The sequence below is a fragment of the Ailuropoda melanoleuca genome, chromosome 20 (assembly GCF_002007445.2).
Source record: "Ailuropoda melanoleuca isolate Jingjing chromosome 20, ASM200744v2, whole genome shotgun sequence".
Lineage (NCBI taxonomy): Eukaryota > Metazoa > Chordata > Mammalia > Carnivora > Ursidae > Ailuropoda > Ailuropoda melanoleuca.
Window position 1 is genome coordinate 3,802,801 of NC_048237.1, and position 23,572 is coordinate 3,826,372.

The 23,572-nt window shown below is 42.3% G+C and overlaps 1 protein-coding gene across 4 annotated transcripts in view; it reads right to left on the reverse strand.

Annotated features, from left to right (window-relative positions):
* Positions 1–23,572, reverse strand: part of STXBP6 (syntaxin binding protein 6) — a 259,189-nt gene that overhangs the window by 99,458 nt on the left and 136,159 nt on the right. The gene's annotated exons all lie outside the window — the stretch shown is intronic.

Genomic DNA, 23,572 nt, shown 5'->3' on the forward strand with positions numbered 1-23,572 from the left:
TTTTTTTTCTTTTCTTTTCTTGCCAGACTGGCCTCGTTACTGTTCCCAAAGATGCCTTGTACACCCTGACTCCCCCTTTATCCTGAAATGTTCCAGTGTTCCTCCTTTACTGCTCATTCTTGAAGGCTCCGCTACATTTCCACATCCCCTCAGATACCTTTCTGACTAACACCAACCTGGTGAAAACTCTCCAGAAATAACTCTACTCTGTACTGTTCACTTGGCTAAGTCACTTTTGAAGACTTTTTATTAATTATCTATTGCTACTATAATAAATCACCAGTAACTTCATGTCCGAAAACAACACAAATTTATTACTTATGGCTGTCCGTTAAAAATCTGACGTGGGTCTCACTTGGCCGAGATCAAGGTGTTTGCATTCTTTCTGGAGGAATCTGTTTCCTTGCCTTCCCAGCTTCAAGAGGTAACCCACATTCCTTGGCTCCTGGGTCCCTTTTCCTGCAGTTTCAAAGCCAGAAAAAGGCTCTTCCCTTTTGGGGAATGTAATTAAGTTGGGCCCACCTAGATAATCCAGAATAATCTCCTCATCTCAAGGTCCTTGGCCTTCATCACATTTGCCAAGTCCCTTTTGCCACGTAAGGTAACACGGAGGTTCTGGGGACTGGAACACTCCGGCCATTTTTGGTGGGGGCATTATTCTTGTGACCAGAAATGCTTCTCGAAGCATCTCAAGTGTGAGGCCTGCTTGGTTACCCTTTGGGTCACCTCCCAGGGCTATACACAAGCAGCCGACAACTGATTATCAAATATTCGCTAACACAGTGTGGTAATGGACTGAGTTACAGACCCTCCTTATCCCCCCCACCCCCCCACCTAGTTTCGTTGGAACCTTGGTTGAGTTCACTCAGGCTTTTTCCAAAAGAGAGAGAAAAATATGAGAAAGTTAATCAAGAAATAGATCTCACACTATCTCCTAAGGTGAGGGAGGTTGATGAGATGCATACAGCAGAGTNCGGCTGTTTTTCTCTACCTCTCACGAATTAGTTCTGACCTCTAAAGTAAGATTCTAGGTAAATAACACTGGGTCAACATCTATTCACATTTCAATCACCAACCGTGATCAACGTGTTAAGCATTTAAATGTTTCCAAGAGATGTTTCCTCACTGGAACAAGTCTAATTTACAGTTAGTCAAAATTCCAGTATCAACAGTGAAGGAGCAAGGAACAGTGTATAAAAGTGTCCAGGTTCTTTCATTTTGAAAGGATCACTTGGCTGACTACAGCCAGGAAACTAGTTCAAAGTCACAGGAGTTCCCACCTTAGGCTATTATCCCTTTCTATTTGTTCCATTACAAAGGAGAGCTTTGACTCAGGATTGATGGAGGGCAGCCGGTGGGGGATGAAGCGATGTAGATATACCGTGCTTGCATTCCATCTCCGGTGTTATGCGTCCGCTTGGACTTAAAACCACAGGCTTTAGCTTACTGGAATTTGGGCCCAGGGAAAGGAAGATGGTTTTAGGAGCTGTACTTCATTCCTCCTAAGAGCTGTGGGAGCACCAGCCACTCCTACAGCTGTGTCCTTGTGTTGAGCAAGCTGCCTGTACGCCAACTGATGCCTTGAGGAGGTCCAGGTATACACAGAATTGACGTTACGCCCATTCGCACACAACATAATCAAAGATGCAATTGAAAAAAAAATTCTCTTAAATGCGTAAGAGATAAAAGCGATTTCAGTTTTTTAAAAAAGATTTTACTTATTTATTTGAGACAGAGCAAGCACGAGAGAGAATGAGCAGCGGGGAGGGGCTGGCAAGGAGCCCTACACCGGCTCCATCCCAGGACCCTGGGATCACACTTGAGCCGAAGGCAGATGCTTACCTGAGCCACCCAGGCCCCTCCAAAGCAGTTTCAATTTTAATGGTAAGTAAGGATACTGAGAGCTTCAAAAGTAGCAGGGGGCATAGGTACAGAGCATGGGCTCTGGAGGCAGTGAGCTGCCTGCCGGCCCCACCTCTCGTGAGCTGTGTTATCCTGGACACACTGCCTAACCTCTCTGGACAGGTACACTTCCTCTTTGGGACGTCTTGAGGATGAACTGAGATATTTAACTGAAGTGATTAATGCAGTCCCCAGCACACAGAGCTCACTAGGCATCAGCTACGTTAATTATTATGTCCATCAACATCACTCTTACTAGAAACTAAAAGAGAAGAATGTGGGATATTTTTGGTGGGACCGAGGTATGGGCTCCAGCTAGGCTCTGTCCACCGTCACAAGTCTAGATGCAGGAGAGGCAGCACCGCTCCGGAAACGAAGGTCTTGGGCACAGATGCCACACCAGGATCCTTTAGTCCTTGAGGTCCACGATCCAGCATTCTCCAGATGTTTGCCACCTGCAGGCTGCCGGCACCTGGCCAGCTCTGCACTGGCCACGGCTGTTCTCCACACGTCGACGTGACTGGGGGCATAACGGACTCAAGTTTAGCTCTGCCAAGACCTCCTATGTACGCATTACTGGACACTGTCCCATAAGCACCATCATCTGTTACAGATTTAATTTCTAATAGAATCACGCAAAGGAGAAGAAGAAAGACAAGAAAAACAAAGGTGGCACATGTGTGTGGATTGCTTGAGGCCACAATTCGGCTGTAGGTTCAAATTTTGGAGTCCTGGGGTGGATTTTTTAAAGTTTCAATAACAGAATCTGCTGTCCAGGAGATAAAACAGAAGAGTTTAAATAATTAGAGGCTTGTTCATTTGCAGTTATCTGGGTCCCATTAGGACCCACTAAAAAAGAATCTCCTGGGAGGGAGGAAAGACCCAGGAAACTATTCTAACGAGCAGCATTTCATGCATATTAAGTTTCAAGAACCACTACTCTTGGGTTCATAATTTAGTAGAGGATATGTACATACAAGCTATTCTAAGACGAGACAGTCTCTGACAAGTGCCATAATAAAGATATGGAATACAGCGGCTGAAAAAGGAGAGTCAATCCACACAGGTAAATCTAAGAGAAGGCTCCAGAGTGGAAATTTGGAAGGAAGTTAGGATTAAGAGCACAAAAAAAGCTGGGCCAGGAACCAGGAACAACAGGACACTAGAGTGTCTCTGGTAGAGGGAACCAGCTAAACAAAAACACTAGGAGAGTAAGCAAGACTGAAACATGTTGGGGCGGACAGATATGGCTGACACTCAAGTGAGTGGGCTTGTAGGGAGGCGGTTAAGGTTTTAGGTAAAGGGAGACAAGGCTGTACAGCTGAATGAGAGACAGGAGAGAAGACCTTTAAGGCCAGCTGGAGTCCGGGTGCTAGTGTTTCTTTGCCATGAGTTGCTGTGGACGGTTGTTGCAAGAGGGGTCCAGAATGATATCTGGGCTTTGACAAGATAAGTCTCTGGAAAGGGTTACTCGGGCTCACGCTTCCTTATATGCTTTCCCAAATCCAAAAAGCTACAGAGACACCTCCCCCTTTTTTTTTTTGCATCTCATTTGGTGGCAAAATCTGCCATGAAATGAAGTGGAATTACTTATAGTCATTATTGATCCAATTTGTCACGAATCTGCATGCATTCTCTTGCAAAAATATTAATGTGTTTGATTAGGGGCGCTGTCCCAAGCCCCACTTCAGTTCGTGTACTAAATAACATTCGTGAACTCAGAAAAATTCTGAATTCCAAAAGACATCTGGGGCTAAGGTTTTGATAAGGAACTGTGGACCTTAACAAACAATGGGAGACACTTAGTAGCCTCGAGGCTTTACGAGACCAAGGAAACCTTTCAAGAGGTGCCAGAACCATGGGTAAGCAGAGCCATCTTTCCGAGCGGCCTGTTTTCTAGGACTATTTCATTGCTATTGAGGTTTGTCCGAAAGGGAAGGTGCCTTTCAACTGTGTAAGTGGTTTGGTTCTTATAAATCCTCTTCATTGTTCTTATCGGTCCTGCTTCCCTGCACCCCAGGTGTAAATCAGCAAAGCCGATGGTGTTGCACATTGAAAAATATATGGTGGACCGAGGTAGGCAAAGGCTGATTCATCTTTGCACGGCTCTCTGTGTGCGCCTGTGTCTCTGTACTCCAGGTCCAGCAACGGCAGAGCTCCTCAGAAATCATTTAGCTCAACTCATTCATTCTGTAGATGAGGAATCTGAGGACGGAGGAGGGCAGTCATTTGTTGGAGGGCTCGCATCAGAGGCTTACACAGCCCACATTTACTGAGCACCCGCCAAGTTCCCACCTCTGACTATACAATCTCTTATAGAACAAGGAGTCCATCTATGGCGACTAGAGGCTGACTCGTACGGGGAGCATTCACAGACACTCCTGGAGAGTGGCTAGCATAGCATAACCACGCTGCTGGGAGTTACACTGAGGCCCACCGGAACCACATGCTTTTCCAACCAAGTTGTTGGCACAGCAAGAGATTTAGGTTTGAGTTCAGGCTATACCGATGATTCATATGAAGAAAAACTAAGGAAATAATAAAAAGTGTTGTTTTTCCTTTAAAGGCACTTAAGTTTCTATAAAGGCCTTAAATTACACATATGGGAACCCTTAGAAAAACCAGAGGAACACAGAACTGAACACACATACCAAACCTCTCCACAGTGAAAACCCCAAAGCGTAGCAACTACAGAAGCAATGACAGTGGAAAAGATCTACAGATTTCACCGTACGCTCTCATTTATTTTTGTACGATTTAAAAGATCATAACCAAAATAAGAGGCAAAGACATAAGGGGAAATATTCTTAGCAAATATTTCACATACAGGCCGTGTTCTTTTCTCTAGAAAGAACTCACACAAAGTTGTGAGAGAAACACCCCACCACTTAAATAATCAGGTTAAGGACACGAAAAGACATTTGCCAAAAGAAGAAATGCTGTTAGTAAGCAAATGCAAGGCAAAATGTTTGGGCACCCCACAGTGCCACACAAAGAAAACATCAGTGGTGCCTGAGGTCGCCTACAAGTTGGCACAGATTAGAAAACTGACAACAGTCATGCTGGTGGAATAGGATGAACCAGACGCCCTGATACATTACCAGGAGCAACAATTTTGGAAAGTTTCTTGGCAATCTGAAGTTCTTCAAAATATTCATATCCCTTGACCTAGTATTTCTGCTTTTGGAAACCTCCCCTAAAGAAATAAGGAGCCCTATAAACTTAAGTCTGAACATGGTTATTTACTGCATCTGTATTTATAGCACTAAAAGTCATAAACAGCCATCCTATTCAACAATCTGGCGAAAGAGAAATAAATCAAAAAGTTATCTATTCGGAATAACGTTATGCAACCAGTGAGGTGATGTTTAATTAATCCTAGGTAATAACAGGAAAAGGCTTATGACTGAATAGTAATGAACAGATTAGGAATCAAAATGGTTCATACAGAATGATTATAACTTGGTAAATAAATTAATCTATGACGAGGAAAAAAAAAACACAACAAACCAAACCAAAGCCTGATTGGAAATAAAGCAAAATAATTACATCTGGGTGATGAGCATAAGTCATTTAATTAATTTCTTCTTCACATTAGTTTATATTTTCCAAAATATCTCTAGATATTGTATATTATTTCATTTGGAAATTTATTTCAATGAAACTGGTCTTCCACTTAATCTCAGTAAGAGTGTCAAAAGATACTTCTTGGGAAATGATAATAAGATAGTTCAAATGAGCACTGATATTACAGGGATATCTTACTTAATAAATCCTTTAGAGAAACCCCTTGGTGCCAGGGGGAATACAAAGTGCTTTTCTGCCTCGCGGAATCATGTGAGCTATCCTGTGGGGTGGGTACTATAATTATCACCATTTTACATAGGACAGTGTGAAAGTGAATAACTTGTTCGGGTATCACGCATGCATCCACTAAGAATTCAAACTCCGGCTGTTTGGCTCCTGAGTGCTGCTCTCAAATACCAAGCTAGGCAGCTGCTTGTTGACCTCTGAGCTAAGAGGGCCTTTGCACAGCATTAGTATCAACTCTCATTAAAAAAAAGAGAGAGAGAAACAGAGAGGTTAAGTGACTTGCTAAATGCCATACAGCAAGTTATCCAATAGGTAAAGAGAATATTACATTTTCCCGATTCTAATTTATAAACACTAAGGTTAAAATGAATGCAAACAATCTTACGTATCTGCTCAATTTTTTTTTTTTAAAGATTTTATTTATTTATTCGACAGAGAGAGAGACAGCCAGCGAGAGAGGGAACACAAGCAGGGGGAGTGGGAGAGGAAGAAGCAGGCTCCTAGCGGAGGAGCCTGATGTGGGGCTCGATCCCATAACGCCAGGATCACGCCCTGAGCCGAAGGCAGATGCTTAACCGCTGTGCCACCCAGGCGCCCCGTATCTACTCAATTTTGTTGTTAATGTACAATTTTTGTTTCCGTCTTCTTAGAACCCGTATTAAAAGGAAAGGCACATTTCTGTGGTCTGCAAGGAGAACTCATATCCCTGAAGCGATAGGGCTAGCACACCTCAAATTCTTTCCTCTCAGTTCTATCAGAGCGCTACATTTCAACCCAGGCAGGGTAACAGGATCGCCGCCGATGTGTCTGTATCAAAGTACCTACTGGGTGTGACACTATCCCAGCTTGTGCAGCACATCAGACTCCAACAGAACTCTGAGCCGCAGGAGAGCAGGGTAAGAGGCAAAACAAAACATCACTGTGTGCCAACAGCAAGAAAGGAGCTCTGTGTCCACTTATTTTCTGATCGATCATGAAGTCCAAAATAAACCGCAGGCTTCCTCGCTCCATCCGATACAGATTAAGAGAGTCAGACCTCTGCTGGGAGAGTGATGTTGGGAGGGCCCTACACTGAATAACTGGGCTAAATGACAAGAGGAAGTTTTACAAAATTGTTCCCTTGAGCTACTGTGGCTTAGTCATGCCTCTTTTTTTTTTTTTCAGTGTGCTATTTTGAGGTTTCTGGACTTGTCTTCATGCGATCAAAAGAGAAGGCAATGAGGTCTATATCAGACTGTAAAAATGATAGGACTCAATGTTGTCATAAAAACCACAAGGATGAATTCTCTCTCGTCCAGCACTGAAGCATCAGCCTGTCCTAGAAGGCGAGTACAGTTGTCTGTCTTCTCTAAAGGAACCAGGACTCCCAATGGCCAGGCTCTGACTAAAGAAATGATGACCAGCAAAATCTAAAGCAGAGGTGAAGGCAACAAAGACTGGGATGTATGAGTAACTGGGAGAAGGAGGAGCAATTCGGCTTAGAGTAGCACAAACTACATTACCCCTGGGCAGACCCAGTCTTGAAATTTACAACTGAAAGAAAGCAATTCCTATTTAAAAGTCAACAATTCAACAGGAGAGACTATGGACTATGAGAAACAAACTGAAGACTTCAGAGGGGAGGGGGTGGAGGAAGGGGATAGACTGGTGATGGGTAGTAAGGAGGGCACGTATTGCATGGTGCACTGGGTGTTATACGCAACTAATGAAGTATCAAACTTTACATCGGAATCCGGGGATGTACTGTATGGTGATTAACATAATATAATAAAATAAAATTAAAAAAAAAAAAGAAGTTCATGTAAACAGAAAAAAAAAAGTCAACAATTCAAAGCGAAGAATCTGATTACTAGTCTTTGCTAAATAAAGGAAATATTATTAATTTGGACTATATAGATAGGTTTTTGGGTATGTGTTTTGGCTTTTGTACCTATCTGAAGAAGCAGGGCTAAGTATAGAATATATTAACATTTTCTCTCATTATATAAAATCAAAATGTACTGAAATCCAGCTGTGTAGGGTCATTTTAGACACAAACACACTTTTTTTGAGATCTAAAAAAAAAAAAATGAATGAATTACAAAGATATACCAGGATGGCTGGATTTTAAAAAATGAAATAAATAAATAGACTGGCAGTACCCAATGAAGTCTAGGATTTGGAACGACCAGAATACTTACGCATTGCCAAGTGCAGTGTAAAATGTTACCACCGCTTGGAAACGTGTTGGCAGTTTCTGATAAAATTAAGCATAACATTCCTATGACCCAGTAATTCCATTCTGATCCGTGTACCCAAGAGAAATGAGTGCGTATGTCCACAAAGAGTTAGACTAGAATGTATGAAGCAACCTGATTATTAATAACCCCAGACTGGAAGAAACCCAAATGGACATCAACAGGAGAAAGGTTAAACATATTGTAGCCCATACAACAGAATACTTCTCAGCAATAAAAAGGAACTATTTACACTTACACAAGCAACAAAACAACGTGGAGGGATCTCAAAAGCATACTGTACGAAAGAAATCAGACCTAAAAGAGTTAATACACATTGTATGGTTCCACTTATATGAACTTCAAGAGGAGGCAAAACCAAAACCATGGGGACCAGAGTCAGAATACTGGTTCCCTCTGGGGATCGGGGCCATTGACTAAGAACACAAGGGAGCCTTCTGAGTTGCCAGAATGTTCCACATCTTAATCTGGGTGATATTTGGCTAGATGTTCACATATGTGGAAGGCCATCAAGTGGTACCCTTCAGATGCCTGCATCTTACTGTACATATATGACACCTCATTAAATAACAAACAGTGAAGACATTAGGTTTTCTTCTTATATTTTTTAACATTAAATATTTGCTATCTGTGCATCTAAGAGACAACTGGAAGTCTGTTTATAACTAATTATAATACATACTAGTTTTTTGCTAATGAGAGGATGAGCATAAGGTTTTAGCCGTAAGAATGGTCATTGTAAAATTATTCCCTATAAATAAAAATCAGAAAAACAAATTTAAATGTCCAACGACAGGGGATTGATTGGTTGTGGGCCTACTTGTGTTAGAACATCATACCTGAACTAAATAAAAATACACTTTTGAATATACAGTTTCAAAATGCAACAGATTTTATCTTTAGAGGACATCTTGTTTCTTTTTAAATCAGAATATCGAGACATAGTTGGCATGAGTGACTATAAAGGTGTTTTTAAAATGAATAAAGATCCAAATTTACAGTTAGAAGGATGAAGAGCTTAGTATAAACAGTCCCGAGGAAAGGAAGGAAGAAACAGGAGCAGAGGCCAGGGAAGGAGCCATCACTGTGGCTGACCCCTGTCCATGTCGCTTTCTTCACTTAAGCAGGAAATGCCTCTTTTGAACGAAATCTTAAACAGAAATCCTATCCACAAACCAGGTAAGAACAGATGTGCTCCGGTAGGAGGGGAAGGATGCATGAGTATCAGGAATTCTGCCTCACTCTCCCCTGACGGAGCTTCAAGACCCAAAGGACACAGTTTGAAAACCTGCAACCTATGAGCCAAATTTCAAACTTCAAATGTTAAAGGTTTCACATCCTACATCTAATTTGAAGGTATCTGTCCTTCCTTCTTTACCTATGAGTACTATCTTATATAATTTTTCTCTTTTCCTTTTTTTTCTTTTCTTTTCTTGCCAGACTGGCCTCGTTACTGTTCCCAAAGATGCCTTGTACACCCTGACTCCCCCTTTATCCTGAAATGTTCCAGTGTTCCTCCTTTACTGCTCATTCTTGAAGGCTCCGCTACATTTCCACATCCCCTCAGATACCTTTCTGACTAACACCAACCTGGTGAAAACTCTCCAGAAATAACTCTACTCTGTACTGTTCACTTGGCTAATTCACTTTTGAAGACTTTTTATTAATTATCTATTGCTACTATAATAAATCACCAGTAACTTCATGTCCGAAAACAACACAAATTTATTACTTATGGCTGTCCGTTAAAAATCTGACGTGGGTCTCACTTGGCCGAGATCAAGGTGTTTGCATTCTTTCTGGAGGAATCTGTTTCCTTGCCTTCCCAGCTTCAAGAGGTAACCCACATTCCTTGGCTCCTGGGTCCCTTTTCCTGCAGTTTCAAAGCCAGAAAAAGGCTCTTCCCTTTTGGGGAATGTAATTAAGTTGGGCCCACCTAGATAATCCAGAATAATCTCCTCATCTCAAGGTCCTTGGCCTTCATCACATTTGCCAAGTCCCTTTTGCCACGTAAGGTAACACGGAGGTTCTGGGGACTGGAACACTCCGGCCATTTTTGGTGGGGGCATTATTCTTGTGACCAGAAATGCTTCTCGAAGCATCTCAAGTGTGAGGCCTGCTTGGTTACCCTTTGGGTCACCTCCCAGGGCTATACACAAGCAGCCGACAACTGATTATCAAATATTCGCTAACACAGTGTGGTAATGGACTGAGTTACAGACCCTCCTTATCCCCCCCACCCCCCCACCTAGTTTCGTTGGAACCTTGGTTGAGTTCACTCAGGCTTTTTCCAAAAGAGAGAGAAAAATATGAGAAAGTTAATCAAGAAATAGATCTCACACTATCTCCTAAGGTGAGGGAGGTTGATGAGATGCATACAGCAGAGTTTCTAGAGATCACTGCTTCATTTAGACTTCTTTCCGTTTGTAGGTATTTGCATGGGCTCTGATGGGTCTGAATTCAACCCGGTGATCCATCCTAGAATTTCACCTAGGATCACACCGAATGACGCAAAATATTTTGCAATATATTTATCTTGGAGTAAGATTTTGCATTTCATTTGAGCTTTGGTGTATCTATGAAGGCCAACAACTGCACTGAAAAGTAGCTGTGTGGGGATATACTAGCGTTATCTTTCTGACTCTGTCTCCCTCCCATCATGACCAAATCTTTGCTCTTTTTGCTGAATTAGGGCAGCTTTTGACAGACAGGTTTTGACATAGTCTCTTTGGAGCGAGAACAATGACATTTAGTCGTATGCTGTTCCGATCTACAAGCAAGATGGAACCTATGGCCGTGGGACCTAAGAGGCACGACCGCCGAAGACGGCAGGCACCCCATACGGCTGGCTGTCTAGATCCAGAGCCACATCGGAACAATCGTCTCCCGGCTGGAATCACGTTTGTTTCTGTAACATTGTTTTTCATTTACTTCGGCAGATGAATACTTAAGATGGTCTATGTGCCAGGTCCTAAACAAACGCTTAGAGGATACGCAAGTAGAAATCACATAGGGTCTGCTTGTAGTTGAAGCTCACTTAGCTTTGTGCACCCCCACCCCCACTCTTTGTACAATGGGAGATGAACAATGGGCCACAGAAATTCTTTTATCCACTGTACTAAGTAGTCGTGATAAAAACCTGATAGTAAAAACTTTAGGTAAGAAAAAGGTATGCACACATACTCACGGAATACTCGTCAACTACTTCTAACGATCATTTCCTAATAACAATCTCCCTAGGAGGTGAATGCATCTTGATTACAGATGTATTTCCACTGTCCCGAGTAACCAGATTTTCTTTAAAAAGCCTACGAATGACAAATTCTATTCCTTTATTTAGAGGGTCTGAGAATGGTCTCCATTCTTCTCAATCCAAACCTTACTACTCTAAAATGAATGATATAATGTTACCTTTCAATTTGCATATAAATTGTCCCTTTTGACTAAAAATATTCAGAGTTAGAGACGTATTAATGATATTCCACAATGCACAAAGAATTTCAAAGTCAGGCTGGTATACGGTATACATGATACTCAGTTTTTTTTTTTTTTATGAGGCTATTTTAATGATTTTTACGATCTAATCAACAGGTCAAAAACAGCCATTGTCTCAACTGATATTATGATCTTTTGGGTTCACAAAGTATATTTAGCTTTCTCGCTTTAAGAATTTCAAATTCCGAAGACTGTATATTTCAGCAATAATTTCCTTTTTTTAATCTGCCATCTTAGTTTTTAAGTCACTGGATTTAGATATTTTACAGGACTGTTTTGTTATGATATCTAACTCAAGAATAGAGCAAATTTTAGTTTAAGGGCTACAGGAAAATAAAGAATAGTGCCGAATCACAACGTTTCCGTATCAATGGCTCCCTCACTAGAGGGAATCTTGCTAAGTCAAATTTCTAAGTAGGCAGTTTGGCTTTTAACTTTTTCTGTGCAGTAAATTGGTATAGTAGAGAAATATGAGGTCAAGGAGATGAGTTGTTTACTTCACTATATCCCCGAGAGGAAAAATGAAGAAAGCAGGAACTGCTCAAGAATAGCATATATACAGTTTTGGAAGCAGTTAAAGAAATAAATTAAAAAATACACACATAGGCATTAAAGTTTTATTTAAAAATTTATAACATGAAGAATTGCTTCCATTACAATGCTGAATAGAAACAGCATTATACACAGTTACCTGTATCAATGCAGTATCACCTCAATTATATAAAAATATCTTGGAAGCATTAGGGATGATTAGAGAAATACACCAAAATATTAGCATTTTGAAATTGGAATTTTTGAGTCTTCAAATTAACTGATCTCTCTTCTTCTCTATACTTCTTATGTTTAATATTCTTAAAGAATGAAACTGTATTGCTTTTTAATCATTATTAAACTAACACAAGGGAGTCACCCTGAGTTGTTCTTGTGCTCAAGAAATTATACTGATAACATTCTTTCCATAAAAAAGAAACTGGCATTCCCTCTTTTAAAATAATTTACCAAATCATTTTTTCCCATTTCCTTTGGAGTATGATTTTTTCTGCTCCCTCTTCTGACACTTACTCCTTCTCTGTTAAATCTCTAAATGTTGGAACATCTCATGTCTCTGTGTTGCTTGTACTCTCTTACTGTGTGCTCTTAACCATCCAAGGTACTGACTTAAACATCACTTCCATGCTAAGCCATGCCGCGGCTGCACCCCAGCCCCTATCTCCTCCTGAGCTCCAGACTGCAACCCCCTCCCAACAACCCCACTTGTGTGTCTACGACTGGTCTTTCAAATTTAAATGGCCAAACTGCATCATTGATTTGCTACCTCCTCCTTTGCTCAATCTTTCTGAATCCAGATCTCGAGTCTTTCATCTTGCCAAGGAAATAGTATGCTTAATTTACTTAGTTGCTTACATCAAAAAACTAGGAGTTATCCTTGATTCCATTCTTTTCCTAACCACCTCACCCCATTACCAAGATATGGTAGCGTCATCTGGACGTACATCCTGATTCCAGCACTTCCAGCCACTTCTGTGCCTTCCACTTCGCCGCAAGTGTGTCTCAACTGGATTTCGGCATCAGCCACCCACGTGGAGTAAACTCTGACCCTACTTGTCTTCGTGGTAGCAAGACTGTGAAGCATGTCATGTCTTTGCTTAAAAACTGTCCCCATGTCCCATGATCCAGATGATAAAATCTAAACTCCATATTATTAGGCTGACAATACTTTAAGGGATCTGGACCCCCTGTACCACCTCAGTCTCATTTCTTCTCTCCCACTGTGTTCCAGCCACTCTGACTTTTGTTTGGTCCCTTAATTGCATCGAACTTCTTGTCCCTTCTGCCTGGAAAGCTCTTTTCCAGGTCTGCTTCCCTAATGGTCCTTCCCCTACTTCTTAGACCAAAGCTGACTTGAAATTTGCCAACTCCCAATTTCATCGTAAGTCTTGGTGCCAAGCCCACCAGGCCAGCAGCTGCTTTCAGGAGATCCACAGCTCTGGAGAAGGCAGGGGCTGGGCTGAGCACGGCGTGTGCAGAGAGGAGCTTGTGACTCCCTGCATCAGATTTCGCTTCAGGCAAACCCCATCACCCAGAGTAGCTAAACTCGAGATTACACAGCTCAGGCACAAGTTAATGGGATTTGCAAAACATAAAAGGAAACAAGAAATTACAAAGGAAAATGCACTTAAAATAGGAATAGGTGAAATACACAGTAGAATTTGTGCCGGCTAAATACATCAGACCATGGCTATTTATATGTCTGTGTTATCTTTAGGGCCAAGCAGGAAAGGAGATGCAGAGTCACTGAAGAATTTCTAAATTTTTTTTAGAATCTGCATTTTACTTTACTTCTACGATTCCTGAAAAATCGGAATATGGGGCATCTGTACAACCAACGGTGCTCTCCGCTGGTTACACAGGCTCGGCCTCGAGTAAGGCAGATTTACAAACTTCAGGGCAGAGCCCCAGGAGCCCCAGCCTGGGAGTCCGCCAACTGGGGCAGCGCACCCCGCAGAGGGCCTGGCAGCTCACAGGGCCTGCTCTGTGCTGTGCTGTTTGGATCTCACAACAACCCTGAAGTTTAGTTCCATCAGTTTACAGATGTGGAAACTGATGTCCAGGGCTTTTATGCAATTCGACCAAAAATCTGTTGTGAAGGTAAGACTGGACCATGTCTTCCCAAGGTAGGACTGGCCCTGTCAACGAGCAAGCGTGAATCTGAGTCACCCTATTTGGTCCTCAGTTTTGTCCTGTGTAAATATGGGTGTAACAACAGATTTAGTTCTCCCACAGGTCTGTTTTGAGGAGCAACTGTGACCTCTGATCACATCTCCTATTGCTGGTCCCCAGTTCACGTCACTTGTCCACACTGCCTCATGGCGGGCCCCACACAGCACACGCCCATTTATAGATCTCTCCTTTGGGTCCCTAGAATGTGTTCTCTTGATGCCCACAGCTTGTCCTCATTTCCTTGAGGCNGTCACCCTATTTGGTCCTCAGTTTTGTCCTGTGTAAATATGGGTGTAACAACAGATTTAGTTCTCCCACAGGTCTGTTTTGAGGAGCAACTGTGACCTCTGATCACATCTCCTATTGCTGGTCCCCAGTTCACGTCACTTGTCCACACTGCCTCATGGCGGGCCCCACACAGCACACGCCCATTTATAGATCTCTCCACTTACTGCTCACACGTCCCCATATGACAGAGGCTTTCACGGACTACCCAAAATAAAACAGTCCTGTCCACAGCCCATATTCCTTTTCTACCTGTCCTGTTTCATGGTTCTTCACAGAACATATTTTTTCTGCATCTGACATATTTGTTTGTCTGTCTTCTCATAGCTAGATTATCAACTTTGTGAAAGCAGGGATTTCTCTCTCTCTTGTTCAGCACCAATATCCCTGGAGTCTAGTACCGTGGCTGGCACACAGTGTGTCCTTTCAACACTGACCTAATAAATGGGTGAAAGAATTGAATAAACTAACTCGTATGAATGAATATATTATGATCATCATCTTCTGGTCACTTCTGGGTCTGTCTACCCTAGTATGAATGAATATATTATGATCATCATCTTCTGGTCACTTCTGGGTCTGTCTACCCTAAGACAGGCTGCATGTAGCATTCTTGGTATTAAAATCTGTGTCTTTAATCAGGGTACACTTTGAAACTCACAATTTTACATAAGCTGGTAGATCACAGGACTAGAAAACACATATATATGACAACTAGTTACTAGAGCCTAAGTTCAACAACACAAGTCCTAGCAAAGCCCTCAAACCTTCCGCTTCTGTCTCTATTGCGAATACCAGAGATATTAAGAAACCATCAGCACTCAGAACTTCAAAGGCTATAAAAAAGTCAGAAAGTAAAAATAACAACAGAGGAATCTCACAACAGCTTCTGGACAATTTAGTGGCCACCTCCAGGAGGGAAAGAAGGGGAAAGAATGGAATGGTAGTGATAAGGCGTTAGTTGTATCCATAATATTAAAAAAGAGAGACCAAAGGGAGGTGGTTGGGGGGACGCGGGAAATGGGTGATGGGCATTAAGGAGAGTGCTTGTCAGGAAGAATACTGGGTGTCGTATGGAGGTGCCGAATCACTAAATTGTACACCTGAAACTAATACTACACTGTATGCGGACTAACTGGAATTTAAATAAAAACTTAAAATTAAAAAAAAAAGATGAAACAAATATGGCAAAATATAAAATCTGGTACTTTTCAATAGCTATTTTATAATTTAAAAGAAAGAAGAAACAAACCAAAGCACAGGATGTCTACATTATAGATTCTAGAATCTGCTAGCTCAGTTTCTCAAAGATGGAAAGCACCTTCACAGCCATGCAGACCTATCTGTATCCAAAGCATGAGTACCCTTCCCCACTAGCCCAACAGTCAGCCAAGTGCCTGGCAGTCTCTCTCTATCACCAGTAAGGCCTTTTCTTATTCTAGGAGTATTCTAGACTTCTATTCTATTACTATCCTCAGTCCAGCAGCCTCATTTGCAGGAGTGGACTGCACATGGCCGAGAAAGACCAGAAGAGTTCTTCAATGCCTCCTTGTCTTCCTTTAAATGTGTGTGCGTGCTTGGAAACCCTTCACTGAACTGATATCAGCCTCTCTGCTGACTTCCATCCATTGGGCAGTGTGCTCTCCAGTCACGGAAAGCTCCTCAACCTTCCTGTCCACATGGCAGCCCTCCAAATATTGTAAGACAGCAAGTGCAGCCCCTTGGATTCTGTCCATGTTAAACACTATGACCTTGTTCAAATGTGTGATGGGGAGAGAGCAGCTCACCTACCCACCAAACAGCAGGCAGAATCTGTTTGGTACGGGAGCTCCATCAGCCCGATATTCTGCATTAGAAATGTTCTATTTCTATGTACCCAATCTTAACAAGGAATTAATGAAACCCAAACATTGTTTTCTAACTGCTTGAGATGAGTGAGATCAGAATTTAATATGATGATTTTCCCGTAGTCTTAAAAGCTATTTTAAATAAAATTAAAGCCCCAGATTAGCTTTTTTCAATTAAATAATTCAAGATTTAAAAAACTATGTTAAGATATGGAAGGTGTCTAGAAGGATGTTGTTGAAAACCACTAGCACCATCTGGTACTGTAACGGGGAGAAGTGGCTGGGTGAGAGAGAGAGTCGAGTGATGGCAAGGGAAGCCAGAGAAAGGTGGAACGCAGCAACAAGCATTTGGCTAAAACCTTCCACGTCTGTTTAACAATGCGCAAGACTTTGCAATTTAGGTGGACTTCCAATCTCTTTAAAAACCACACAGCCTTGTCTGAAGCACATACTAAAGGTTTAAACGACTGACGAAAAGAATAAGGAGACTTGGAATGGTAATGGGTACGAGGGCGTATATGGGAGTACAGAGGATTAGTGTGCCTCAAAGTGTGGGCTCCAAGCTGTGCCATCTGGCTCGGCTCCACGATCCCAGCAGGAAGGGAGATAGTGCACTTAGAAGCCTAGCGAACGTGGACATGGTAATCTCATGACTATTGAATCTGATAATACTTAAAAAAAATGTGGACTTATTTTTTTTCATTTTTCTAGCAATTCATTTTTATTTTATGAGAGCATTGGTCCAAGCAGACTCGTCATTAAACAATGGGTCCTTCTACACACAGCTGTTTTGAGAAGCCAATGCTAGACTGATTGGAGTCGGAGCTCTTGTTCTCATTATTTCATCTCTTCTTTGCCATCCTGAGTTATGTGCCCAATCTTATTGCTGCGAGTGCCTACACTGCCAGGAGATGGGTGTAATTAGGGAAAAATTCCCAGAATCACTCAGNACTGATTGGAGTCGGAGCTCTTGTTCTCATTATTTCATCTCTTCTTTGCCATCCTGAGTTATGTGCCCAATCGCAATTGCTGCGAGTGCCTACACTGCCAGGAGATGGGTGTAATTAGGGAAAAATTCCCAGAATCACTCAATGGTATGAAACTCAAGCTATCTTAAAAGACCCGGAGCAGAAGAACTTCCATTGATTCCAACAAAAAGCAGTAACTCAAATGTCACAGTCACTCAACTCCTTCACTGGCCAAAGGGGAATTACTCTCCTCCTAATGAGGGGTCGCAGTCTTGGCAACAGAAGGTGAGGACCACTGAGTGCGAATGGATCATCTCTGTGTGTGTCCGGGCTCAGTCAGTTACCCATCTGCCTTCGGCTCAGGTCCTGATCCCAGGGTTCTGGGATGGAGCCCCTGTCAGGCTCCCTGCTCAGCGGGAGTCTGCTTCTCCCTCTGCCCCTCCCAACTGCGTGTGCGTANTTCTGGGATGGAGCCCCTGTCAGGCTCCCTGCTCAGCGGGAGTCTGCTTCTCCCTCTGCCCCTCCCAACTGCTTGTGCGTACACTCTCTCTCTCTCTCTCAAATAAACTCTTAAAAAAAAATTAAAAAAATAAAATCAACGAGTGATGAAATCTTTTCAGTCTTTGGGAAAACTGCTGCCTTGGTTCACATCTTGTCAATCTCAAAAAGCACCAGCAAGGCTGCCCCCAGGAGGCATAGCCCTACCCTTTCCTCTTCTGTGTCATGTTTCTTTTTTTCTTTAAAGATTTTATTTATTTATTTGAGAGAGAGAAAGAGAGAGAGCACAAGCAGGGGGGAGGGGCAGAGGGAGAAACACTCTCCCTGCTCAGCAGGGAGTGTGATGCGGGGCTCAATCCCAGGACCCTGGTTGTCATGACCTGGGCCGAAGACACAGGCTTAACCTACTGAGCCACGCAGGAGCCACGCAGGCACCCCTGTGTCCTGTTTCTCATGTCAACATGTTACGAGCCTGAAACGAATTATGCATCATCTTTCACTGTCATTTGCTAAGAGTCACTAAAGCTAGTATTGGGAAAATATGCCACTATGATGCATGAAATGAAGTTACCTAAAATTAACTTCTCATGGTTTTATCCTACAGGTTCCTTCATTTCTGGTGGCTGAGGTCAATATTTCTCTTACAAATCATCTTTCATTCCAAACTACCTTCCAAGTTTTGGTCACGGGACAGATTTTAAAGTTGGTTTTGATCTCTGGTATGACAGATGAGTGCCCACTTCATTACCTACGTGCAGGGTGGCATTTTATAGACTCTCAATCACCAGACTGAGGTACAGAGTTTGCATCTTAACTGGAGAGTCAAATGCTCAGCTTTTTGTTTTGCTTTGTTTTTTTAACTGAACTTCAAAATACTAGCTAATGCAAGGGGTTCCTGTCTTGTTCTTAATAAGTACCCGGAAGAAAAAGCTAGGAACGAATTTAGGATAATTCCACATTCTTCAAAGACAGGCTGGCTGCACTGTCCTCCCCCTTCCCAAAGATGACAGCCATCCCCTTCTTTTGTCATTTAAAAGCCCACAAGAGACTATCCAGCACGCTGGGCTGCAGCCCCTCCCGGCCCTGGCAGGCACGCTGCTGGCTCTCTGCAGCCNCTGTCCTCCCCCTTCCCAAAGATGACAGCCATCCCCTTCTTTTGTCATTTAAAAGCCCACAAGAGACTATCCAGCACCCTGGGCTGCAGCCCCTCCCAGCCCTGGCAGGCACGCTGCTGGCTCTCTGCAGCCTTCTATCTCTTCCACAATCTTCTATCAGTTGTCAGGAAGACTCCTCCCTTTTCTTATCTTTTGCATTTAAAACGTGAATGGGGAGGATGGCTTGTGTCTCATTCTCTGATGGAGATCTGCAATGACAGATCAAGATATACGAGCTTGCTTTTGCATAGTTCCACATTTGCTCTTACATTTCGGTTTCACTCACACATGCCAAAGGATGTCGCTCCTAACAGTTCATGCTCATTTTCAGAAAATTATTTCCTCAACTGTTTCAAACCTAAGTACCAGGCAGCAGAATGGCTGCAAAGCAAACCATTAGTCTCCCTCAGCTCTCCGCATTATCACCAGAAGTTACTCATCACAGTGCTTGGGTCAACACCATCTTTTTCAAGGGAGACAGAGAGGAATCACGGATGAGGGGCATTTGTCATGTTTCTCAGAGCTTCACAAAAAGTATACGATTGCGTTTCACGTCACTGCTGTCTGCAGAGGTCAGGCGTGGCGTTCCCCGCACTCCTGTAAATACCTCTGCATAGAGACGGAACAAAAAGGACTGTATGGAGGTAAGAGCACAAATGAGCCGGCTTTGTAAATTCTTTCAGCCTTGATTCAGATCATGCTGTGAAACAATTCCTTCAGCCAGAGGTAGAAGGTGAGCTTTTTAGGAGCCACGCGGCCAAGCAGGTGGCCCCGGGTTACCAGGTCATCACACTCGTGCCGTGGGGCTCAGATTCTTTCACTATAAAACAGGCAACAATGATTACTGTTATTGGCATTATTGTTTATTGACTGGCATTATTGATTATTGGCATGACTGTTCTTACTAGGATGACCCTTATTGTTACAGATGTATTTCATCCTAAGCGAGCCATCAAAAGTCATTGGTTCTTAGCAAGAACACATCAGGTAAATCATTTAGGGTTTTTTGTTTGTTTTTTTTTTTAAGATTTCATTTACTTTTTTGAGAGAGAGAGAACAAATGGGGGGTGGGGCAGAAGGGGAGGGAGAAGCAGATTCTTTGCTGAGCCATGAGCCCCCAAGATGGTGACCTGAGCTGAAGTCAGACACTCAACTGACTGAGCCACCCAGGCGCCTCTCATTTAGACTTTTAAGTATAGCCCAGTAAAGGGGAAATACAAATGTTTAATTTGTTTCATCCTTCTTCTGGTGAGGAAGCTACATTATAAAGGCCTTTTTTTTTTTTTAAATGACAGAAATGAGCATAAATTATGAAGTCATGGTATAGTTATACAAATAGTCTTCCTCTTTCTCTCCCCTTTTCCAATCAATGTGCACACTCACAACCCTATTCAACTAGTCCTAATCCAGCTCCGGGACAAATAATCTTTATCAGGTGACGGTGGAATAAATAAACCAGTGACTCAACCAATCAATCTCTCTCCCCTGGGCTAAGTTTTACAGAACAAAAATAGATAAAATGTGAACCTAAAACTACAATGATCATAAAGAATCAAAAGATGCAGTTTGTACTTTAAGAAATTCACTGACATTTTAGGGGCGCCTGGGTGGCGCAGTCGTTGAGCATCTGCCTTGGGCTCAGGGCGTGATCCCAGCGTTATGGGATCGAGCCCCACATCAGGCTCCTCCTCTATGAGCCTGCTTCTTCCTCTCCCACTCCCCTTGCTTGTGTTCCCTCTCTCACTGGCTGTCTCTCTCTGTCAAATAAATAAAAATTAAAAAAATCTTAAAAAAAAAAAAGAAATTCACTGACATTTTAAAATGGTTTCCTACTTGGGTTCAGCAGACAGACACATGCCTTTTTAAAACTGTCTTTTGAATTATGATAGTGAATGTGGTTATAACTCTGATTTTGAAGTCACCACCGGGAAAAACAAAGAGTCTCTAACAGGTAGACATAAGCCCTGACCGGAGAGTGACCAGCCTTTCACTGCATAATTTAAGGTAAAAATCACTCCTAAGACGTAAAAAGTCCTCCACCCCTGGATTTTGGGTAGATAGCAGTTTCGTAATAAAGGAATCAGGTGATAATCTGCCTAAATTGCATTGATGCTTAACCGAGCTTAGAGAAAAGAAAGACTGACCAGGTAAAGGGGCCCAACTGGTATCCCATTTGATTCTTAAGTCACCTGAAAGAATTTACAACTAAAACAGTCACCTGAACACTGTTCTCAAAGCACAGACTACGTCACACACCCTGAGGCATGATGTAGGCAATACATCACAGACCCAGAGATCGCACCAGGGGCATATAAGTCCCAGCTTTGCAACTGTGTAACTAGCCACAGCAAAATTCCGGCAGATTTTTTAAGGGCAGATTTTCATTTCCTCAAGAAGTTTAATTGCTACCTGATTGCAGCTGCTGCAGTATGTATCTGAGATAGGTCTGTTTTGCAGGGTATAGACAGTGTGTTGTGTCTTATTAAAAAAAATTTTTTTTGGGCGCCTGGATGGCTGAGTTGGTTAAGAGTCCGACTCTGGGTCTCAGGATTGTGAGTTCAAGCCCTGTGTTGGGCTCCCCCAGGGGCTCAACTGCATTTTCTTCCTCCCTCAGCATGGAGCCCACGTTAAAAAAAAAAAATGTATTTTAGTTTCCAGAAAATTTTAGGGAGAACACTGGGTCTGGATCAGAATGCCTCCAAAGTTTACCAGCTCTTGAGTTCCCCCTAGACTCCACGATCCCTGGGGAACTTATTTCTCAAACTGTGGTCCATGGACCAACAGAATCAGCATCCCTGGGAGGCGATTAGAAATGCAGAATCTCAGGTTGCACCCAGACATAATAAATTATAATCTGCATTTCAACAAAATCCCTCCAGTTGGAGAAGCACCACTTTAGGAAACTAGTCCTTCCTAGAGTATGGAGTTCTCCGGCTTAGGAATCAGAGGTAAACGGGCCACAAATATGACCATTTCTAGACCATAGTTACTTCCCGGGGTCATCTGTCATGAGTAAGCTAGGGATGGCACAGAGCAGTCCTACGATTTAGGAAGAGCTGAGAAAAATCTCTCTCTGCATGGCAAGTGCAGTTTAAGGAAAGTTGAGGAGAAGAAAATGCCACTGAGCCCCTGGTGCACGTGATAATTTCCAGGGGGTTAAGAAATTGAGCAACTCCAAATTAGTTAGCAAAAGTAACACTAAAATCCCTTTTCAACGTTTTTCCTGATCATGGCAACTCATGTGATAATTTTGTAGGAAAAAAACCAATACTATCAGGAATGAAACAAAAACGAGAGGAAAAGGTGAAAGGATGAGGCAGTGAAAAGTGTGGTTGATGTCCTCTATTTCGCGCTTTTTGACAAGGGCAATGCACCTGGGCATAGGAGGCTCATTATACGTGCACAGTGAGGAAAGGCTGTCACCAGCCCAGCAAGTTACAAACACAGAGCAAAGCATCAGCAGCAGCCTTCCCCAGCACCAGGACACCCAAGAAAGAATCTACAGGGGTTGACCCTTTGAATTAAAAACTAAGTGTGCATCTAAATCCTAATGAAACTGGAAATCTACATACAAAAGAATCACGTTGGATCTCTACCCCACACTATATACAAAAATGAACTCAAAATGGGTGACAGACCTAAATGTAAGAGGCAAAACTTTAAAAGTCCTGGCCTCAATCTTTGTGTCCTTGGCTTAGGCAATGGCTTCTTTCTTTTTTTTTTTTTTAATATTAAATTTATTTTATTTTTTTATTTTTAATTTTTATTTTAATGATTTTTTTATTATATTATGTTAATCACCATACAGTACATCCTAGGCAATGGTTTCTTGTTTGACACCGAAAGCATAAAGGAAAAAAAAATATTGGACTCTGTCCTTCATCAAAATTAAAAACTCTTTTGCTGAAAAGGGCACCACCAATAAAGTGAGAGGACAACCCCTAGAATGGGAGCAAATTTTTTTTAAAAGATTTTATTTATTTATTTAAAAAAAATATTGGACTCTGTCCTTCATCAAAATTAAAAACTCTTTTGCTGAAAATCAGGGCACCACCAATAAAGTGAGAGGACAACCCCTAGAATGGGAGCAAATTTTTTTTTTTTTAAGATTTTATTTATTTATTTGACAGAGGTAGAGACAGCCAGCGAGAGAGGGAACACAAGCAGGGGGAGTGGGAGAAGAAGCAGGCTCCCAGAGGAGGAGCCTGATGCGGGGCTCGATCCCAGAACGCTGGGATCATGCCCTGAGCCAAAGGCAGACGCTTAACGACTGAGCCACCCAGGTGCCCCGGGGAGCAAATATATTAACTAGTGTATCTGATAGGAGATTTGTATCTAGAATATAGAAATAACTCAACAATCAAAAGACAACCCAATTTTTAAAATGGACAAAGGGTTTGAATAGCTATTCCTCAAAGACACACAAATAGGTAAAGAGCACATGCAAAGACGCTCCATATCATTAGTCATCAGGGGAATGCATATCAAACCACGAGACACCTCTTGACATCCACGAGGAGGACAGAGGATACGAACAAGTGCTGGCGAAGACATGGTGACATGGAAACACTGCTGGTGGGAATATAAAATGGCGCATTCACTTTGCAAGACAGTCTGACTGTTCTCAAAATGTGAAAAATACAGTTGCCATA